General features: G+C 37.0%; 2 long non-coding RNA genes across 3 annotated transcripts; both read right to left on the bottom strand.

Moving 5' to 3' along the window:
* Positions 1–494: 494 nt before the first annotated feature.
* On the bottom strand, positions 495–2,035 carry LOC120356623. Its single transcript, XR_005574094.1, has 2 exons — positions 1,761–2,035; positions 495–1,202 (listed from the first exon to the last, which is right to left on the bottom strand). It is a non-coding gene; the product is annotated as an uncharacterized LOC120356623 (long non-coding RNA).
* A 586-nt stretch (positions 2,036–2,621) lies between these two features.
* On the bottom strand, positions 2,622–7,232 carry LOC120356622. Of its 2 annotated transcripts, none has more exons than XR_005574092.1 (3): positions 6,998–7,232; positions 6,300–6,444; positions 2,622–3,969 (listed from the first exon to the last, which is right to left on the bottom strand). It is a non-coding gene; the product is annotated as an uncharacterized LOC120356622 (long non-coding RNA). The 2 variants fall into 2 exon arrangements; XR_005574093.1 differs by having other exon boundaries at positions 6,300–6,441.
* Positions 7,233–7,755: the final 523 nt, after the last annotated feature.

Here is a 7,755-nt window from a genome sequence, read left to right as displayed (position 1 = left end):
GAAGAAAGTTGTCTGTCAGAACTAAGAGGAAAGAGTTTCATGCAAGAATTACATGCTGTAAATTGGAAAAATGTCATTAGGGGAATGGTTCAAATCTTTGAATGATGTAACATAAAAAAAATATAAGAGAGATAGAACATGCTGTTGTCTGGAAAAATGTGATATTTCAAAGAATTAACAATAGGGTAATAAATGGCGCTACATAGAAATTGTATTTGGATTCTTATAATTTTGTTATGAAGTATTCATGCTTTTTCTAAGCATGACTTATCAAAGAAGTAGATTAATTGAAGTGGGAAAATATATGATACTTTAAAATTCTTGTTCAATGAAAATTAAAAAAGACCCGAAATTAGTAGCTCAGTACTAACAGTTGGTTAATGTGAACATCTACATCTTCCTGAGTTCGCACCTTTTTTCTCTATTACCTTGTAAGTCACAGTTAATATCACTATTTGATGTATGTTAAATTGCATGACAAACCATCTTGACAAAATTCTAATTCTTAAGACAGATAATTCTCACACCCCCATCCCTAAGTTTGCTGAAGGCACTACAATCTAATATTTGCATTGCCAGTCTCATAGAACAAGTCAGACCAGGCCACAGTGTAACAGTACCACCTGCTCATCAAATTAGTGCTGTACTGAGCCCGCAACCATCATGAAAAAGCTGTGGCACCACCACAAAGGGCACTGATCAGAAATGTAATAGTCGACTGACAACTGCAAATATCCTACAGGGACCCTGACAACTCAAACCCTATTCAAGGTGATTTTCTTACTCCACAGCCATCCATAAACCACAATCTAACAGTAGCACATGTTCGTCCAGTTGTTGGCACGCGGAAATGCGATCTGCAGGTCAGTTGACTCTAACTTGAAAGCACCCATTGGACTCAGAACCAACCGGATAGAACAAGGCACTGCCGAAGGGGTCGGGATGAACTGTGTCATAATAGTAACCACCATAAACATCCCGGCCCTAGCTTGATATCTGTGTTAGAATAGGGAAGTGTTAGAGAATTCTAACCTGTCTAAACTACTGAAAATATAAATAACAGATATCTCATACCACATCCAGTGATCCACATCTCCACTTTGGTAGTAGAGCTGCTCTCCAATGCATTGAATAGCTGGTGGCATCTCCATAATAATTCACATGTATCTCCACAATATTGTTTGTTTAGTTGTTCATCAATCCTGTTGAAAAAGACAAAACTTTCATTGATAATCTTATACACAATTGATTGAAGGTTAACTGTTAATTTAAATAACAAAATTCAATAGATATAGTGCCAAGTAGAATTATCAAACTTGGTTCAATAAATATTTCACCATACATTGTTAAAGATGAATAATATTAAAAAATTGCCATGACTTGATATTAAATTGTGTCACAAAAAAGGATCTAGTAAATATTGAATAAAGATACAAATTTAAAAATCTTGATATTAAAAAAAGATATTATTTAATCTAATGTAATCTAATTATTTAATCTATCCAATCTATTATTTATTCTCTCTATTTATAATTTTGATATTATTCAAAAACACTTGATATTAAATTGTGTCACAAAAAAGGAACTAGTGAATATTGAATAAAGATACAAACTGAAAAAATTCGAATATGCTTTACAAATTGTCTAGGAACAATAAGAATTGATAATTCCAAACAAAAAATAAATTAATGAGATATAATATCATGGAGCTTGAGTCTGGATATCTGGATGAGTAAAAATCAATGAAAGAGTCTACTAACCTTTTAAAAAATATCTACAATGGTGCACTTGGATTCATTTGGTAGGCTAAGCTGCAACAAACTTGTAAAGCACTTACAAAACAAAGCAATTTTATATAATGTAGATAAACAGTTACAAATCTTAACTTGGACTGAACTAAGAGAATACCTGAATCAACAGGAGTGTATGTTTGTACAAGACAGTATCAATAAGAGTTTCTTACTCTCAATGATACTCATTAGAGAACCCTTGAATTTCTCAAGAATATCTCTAATTTTAAAGTATCAAAAAATGATGATAATAGTTGCTAATCATAGATTGAACTTATCACTAAACTAAGGACCGCCAGGCGTGAATGTTGTACTCTACAGTATCTATGAGAGTCTCTCACTCTTTAAGATACTTAGTAGAGTAGAGAAGTAAAAAACTCTTGAATTTCTCAAGAATATCTCCACTTCCCAGCATCTCCAAGGGTGATACACCTCTTTGATGCAAAATACCTTGTGCATTTCCCCTACCGATGGGGAAGTGTCACCTATTAAGTAAATTGCATGCAAGTTAAGACTTAAAATTATGTTAAAACTAAGATTAACCAAGGCTATCACAAGATAGCGGTGATTTCCATTCTCCCGCCAACTAGCAAAGGCTAGAGGCTTACCCCGCCAACTAGCAAAGGCTAGAGGCTTCACCCCGCCAACTAGCAAAGGCTAGAGGCTTAACCCCGCCAACTAGCAAGGCTAGAGGCTTCACCCCGCCAACTAGCAAGGCTAGAGGCTTCACCGCCAACTAGCAAAGGCTAGAGGCTTCACCCCGCCAACTAGCAAAGGCTAGAGGCTTAACCCCGCCAACTAGCAAAGGCTAGAGGCTTCACCCCGCAACTAGCAAAGGCTAGAGGCTTAACCCCGCCAACTAGCAAAGGCTAGAGGCTATATTTCACATACTTCAATCTTAATTCTCAACTTATATTTGTATTTTCTAAATACTAAAACTAAAATGCATGCAATTTGAGACTCTAGATGAGGCTAGAGGCTTCGTTTTCCCATCCCCCGCCAACTAGCAAAGGCTAGAGGCTTCACCCCGCCAACTAGCAAAGGCTAGAGGCTTCACCCCGCCAACTAGCAAAGGCTAGAGGCTTAACCCCGCCAACTAGCAAAGGCTAGAGGCTTCACCCCGCCAACTAGCAAAGGCTAGAGGCTTAACCCCGCCAACTAGCAAAGGCTAGAGGCTATATTTCACATACTTCAATCTTAATTCTCAACTTATATTTGTATTTTCTAAATACTAAAACTAAAATGCATGCAATTTAAGACTCTAGATGAGGCTAGAGGCTTCGTTTTCCCATCCACCGCCAACTAGCAAAGGCTAGAGGCTTAACCCCGCCAACTAGCAAAGGCTAGAGGCTATATTTTCCCCTTCCCCGCCAACTAGCAAAGGCTAGAGGCTTCACTCCGCCAACTAGCAAAGGCTAGAGACTATACTTAATATCACTCCAGCCTCAGATATAAACGTATTTTTCTTAATTCTAATTCTTAAGACAGATAATTCTCACACCCCCATCCCTAAGTTTGCTGAAGGCACTACAATCTAATATTTGCATCGCCAGTCTCATAGAACAAGTCAGACCAGGCCACAGTGTAACAGTACCACCTGCTCATCAAATTAGTGCTGTACTGAGCCCGCAACCATCATGAAAAAGCTGTGGCACCACCACAAAGGGCACTGATCAGAAATGTAATAGTCGACTGACAACTGCAAATATCCTACAGGGACCCTGACAACTCAAACCCTATTCAAGGTGATTTTCTTACTCCACAGCCATCCATAAACCACAATCTAACAGTAGCACATGTTCGTCCAGTTGTTGGCACGCGGAAATGCGATCTGCAGGTCAGTTGACTCTAACTTGAAAGCATCCATTGGACTCAGAACCAACCGGATAGAACAAGGCACTGCCGAAGGGGTCGGGATGAACTGTGTCATAATAGTAACCACCATAAACATCCCGGCCCTAGCTTGATATCTGTGTTAGAATAGGGAAGTGTTAGAGAATTCTAACCTGTCTAGACTACTGAAAATATAAATAACAGATATCTCATACCACATCCAGTGATCCACATCTCCAATTTGTTAGTAGAGCTGCTCTCCAATGCATTGAATAGCTGGTGGCATCTCCATTATAATTCACATGTATCTCCACAATATTGTTTGTTTAGTTGTTCATCAATCCTGCTGAAAATGACAAAACTTTCATTGATAATCTTATACACAATTGATTGAAGGTTAACTGTTAATTTAAATAACAAAATTCAATAGATATAGTGCCAAGTAGAATTATCAAACTTGGTTCAATAAATATTTCACCATACATTGTTAAAGATGAATAATATTAAAAAATTGCCATGACTTGATATTAAATTGTGTCACAAAAAAGGATCTAGTAAATATTGAATAAAGATACAAATTTAAAAATCTTGATATTAAAAAAAGATATTATTTAATCTAATGTAATCTAATTATTTAATCTATCCAATCTATTATTTATTCTCTCTATTTATAATTTTGATATTATTCAAAAACACTTGATATTAAATTGTGTCACAAAAAAGGAACTAGTGAATATTGAATAAAGATACAAACTGAAAAAATTCGAATATGCTTTACAAATTGTCTAGGAACAATAAGAATTGATAATTCCAAACAAAAAATAAATTAATGAGATATAATATCATGGAGCTTGAGTCTGGATATCTGGATGAGTAAAAATCAATGAAAGAGTCTACTAACCTTTTAAAAATATCTACAATGGTGCACTTGGATTCATTGGTAGGCTAAGCTGCAACAAACTTGTAAAGCACTTACAAAACAAAGCAATTTTATATAATGTAGATAAACAGTTACAAATCTTAACTTGGACTGAACTAAGAGAATACCTGAATCAACAGGAGTGTATGTTTGTACAAGACAGTATCAATAAGAGTTTCTTACTCTCAATGATACTCATTAGAGAACCCTTGAATTTCTCAAGAATATCTCTAATTTTAAAGTATCAAAAAATGATGATAAATAGTTGCTAATCATAGATTGAACTTATCACTAAACTAAGGACCGCCAGGCGTGAATGTTGTACTCTACAGTATCTATGAGAGTCTCTCACTCTTAAAGATACTTAGTAGAGTAGAGAAGTAAAAAACTCTTGAATATCACAAGATAGCGGTGATTTCCATTCTCCCCGCCAACTAGCAAAGGCTAGAGGCTTCACCCCGCCACTAGCAAAGGCTAGAGGCTTCACCCCGCCAACTAGCAAAGGCTAGAGGCTTCACCCCGCCACTAGCAAGGCTAGAGGCTTCACCCCGCCAACTAGCAAAGCTAGAGGCTATATTTTCCCTTCCCCGCCAACTAGCAAAGGCTAGAGCTATATTTCACATACTTCAATCTTAATTCTCAACTTATATTTGTATTTTCTAATACTAAAACTAAAATGCATGCAATTTGAGACTCTAGATGAGGCTAGAGGCTTCGTTTTCCCTTCCCCGCCAACTAGCAAGGCTAGAGGCTTCACCCCGCCAACTAGCAAAGCTAGAGGCTTCACCCCGCCAACTAGCAAGGCTAGAGGCTTAACCCCGCCAACTAGCAAAGGCTAGAGGCTTCACCCCGCCAACTAGCAAAGGCTAGAGGCTTAACCCCGCCAACTAGCAAAGGCTAGAGCTATATTTCACATACTTCAATCTTAATTCTCAACTTATATTGTATTTTCTAAATACTAAAACTAAAATGCATGCAATTTAAGACTCTAGATGAGGCTAGAGTCTTCGTTTTCCCATCCCCCGCCACTAGCAAAGGCTAGAGGCTTAACCCCGCCAACTAGCAAAGGCTAGAGGCTATATTTTCCCTTCCCCGCCAACTAGCAAAGGCTAGAGGCTCACCCCGCCAACTAGCAAGGCTAGAGACTATACTTAATATCACTCCAGCCTCAGATATAAACGTATTTTTCTTAATTCTAATTCTTAAGACAGATAATTCTCACACCCCCATCCCTAAGTTTGCTGAAGGCACTACAATCTAATATTTGCATCGCCAGTCTCATAGAACAAGTCAGACCAGGCCACAGTGTAACAGTACCACCTGCTCATCAAATTAGTGCTGTACTGAGCCCGCAACCATCATGAAAAAGCTGTGGCACCACCACAAAGGGCACTGATCAGAAATGTAATAGTCGACTGACAACTGCAAATATCCTACAGGGACCCTGACAACTCAAACCCTATTCAAGGTGATTTTCTTACTCCACAGCCATCCATAAACCACAATCTAACAGTAGCACATGTTCGTCCAGTTGTTGGCACGCGGAAATGCGATCTGCAGGTCAGTTGACTCTAACTTGAAAGCATCCATTGGACTCAGAACCAACCGGATAGAACAAGGCACTGCCGAAGGGGTCGGGATGAACTGTGTCATAATAGTAACCACCATAAACATCCCGGCCCTAGCTTGATATCTGTGTTAGAATAGGGAAGTGTTAAAGGTTTCTAACCTGTCTAGACTATTGAAAATATAAATACCAGATATCTCATACCACATCCAGTGATCCACATCTCCACTTTGGTAGTAGAGCTGCTCTCCAATGCATTGAATATCTGGTGGCATCTCCATTATAATTCACATGTATCTCCACAATATTGTTTGTTTAGTTGTTCATCAATCCTGCTGAAAATGACAAAACTTTCATTGATAATCTTATACACAATTGATTGAAGGTTAACTGTTAATTTAAATAACAAAATTCAATAGATATAGTGCCAAGTAGAATTATCAAACTTGGTTCAATAATATTTCACCATACATTGTTAAAGGTGAATAATATTAAAAAATTGCCATGACTTGATATTAAATTGTGTCACAAAAAAGGATCTAGTAAATATTGAATAAAGATACAAATTTAAAAATCTTGATATTAAAAAAAGATATTATTTAATCTAATGTAATCTAATTATTTAATCTATCCAATCTATTATTATTCTCTCTATTTATAATTTTGATATTATTCAAAAACACTTGATATTAAATTGTGTCACAAAAAAGGAACTAGTGAATATTGAATAAAGATACAAACTGAAAAAATTCGAATATGCTTTACAAATTGTCTAGGAACAATAAGAATTGATAATTCCAAACAAAAAATAAATTAATGAGATATAATATCATGGAGCTTGAGTCTGGATATGTGGATGAGTAAAAATCAATGAAAGAGTCTACTAACCTTTTAAAAAAATATCTACAATGGTGCACTTGGATTCATTTGGTAGGCTAAGCTGCAACAAACTTGTAAAGAACTTACAAAACAAAGCAATTTTATATAATGTAGATAAACAGTTACAAATCTTAACTTGGACTGAACTAAGAGAATACCTGAATCAACAGGAGTGTATGTTTGTACAAGACAGTATCAATAAGAGTTTCTCACTCTCAATGATACTCATTAGAGAACTCTTGAATTTCTCAAGAATATCTCTAATTTAAAGTATCAAAAAATGATGATAATAGTTGCTAATCATAGATTGAACTTATCACTAAACTAAGGACCGCCAGGCGTGAATGTTGTACTCTACAGTATCTATGAGAGTCTCTCACTCTTAAAGATACTTAGTAGAGTAGAGAAGTAAAAAACTCTTGAATTTCTCAAGAATATCTCCACTTCCCAGCATCTCCAAGGGTGATACACCCTCTTTGATGCAAAATACCTTGTGCATTTCCCCTACCGATGGGGAAGTGTCACCTATTAAGTAAATTGCATGCAAGTTAAGACTTAAAATTATGTTAAAACTAAGATTAACCCAAGGCTATCACAAGATAGCGGTGATTTCCATTCTCCCCGCCAACTAGCAAAGGCTAGAGGCTTCACCCCGCCAACTAGCAAAGGCTAGAGGCTTCACCCCGCCAACTAGCAAAGGCTAGAGGCTTAACCCCGCCAACTAGCAAAGGCTAGAGGCTTCACCCCGCCAACTAGCAAAGGCTAGA

Source organism: Nilaparvata lugens, unplaced genomic scaffold, assembly GCF_014356525.2.
Source record: "Nilaparvata lugens isolate BPH unplaced genomic scaffold, ASM1435652v1 scaffold7315, whole genome shotgun sequence".
In the NCBI taxonomy this organism is placed as follows: domain Eukaryota; kingdom Metazoa; phylum Arthropoda; class Insecta; order Hemiptera; family Delphacidae; genus Nilaparvata; species Nilaparvata lugens.
This window is presented reverse-complemented; position numbering and strand designations above follow the sequence as displayed.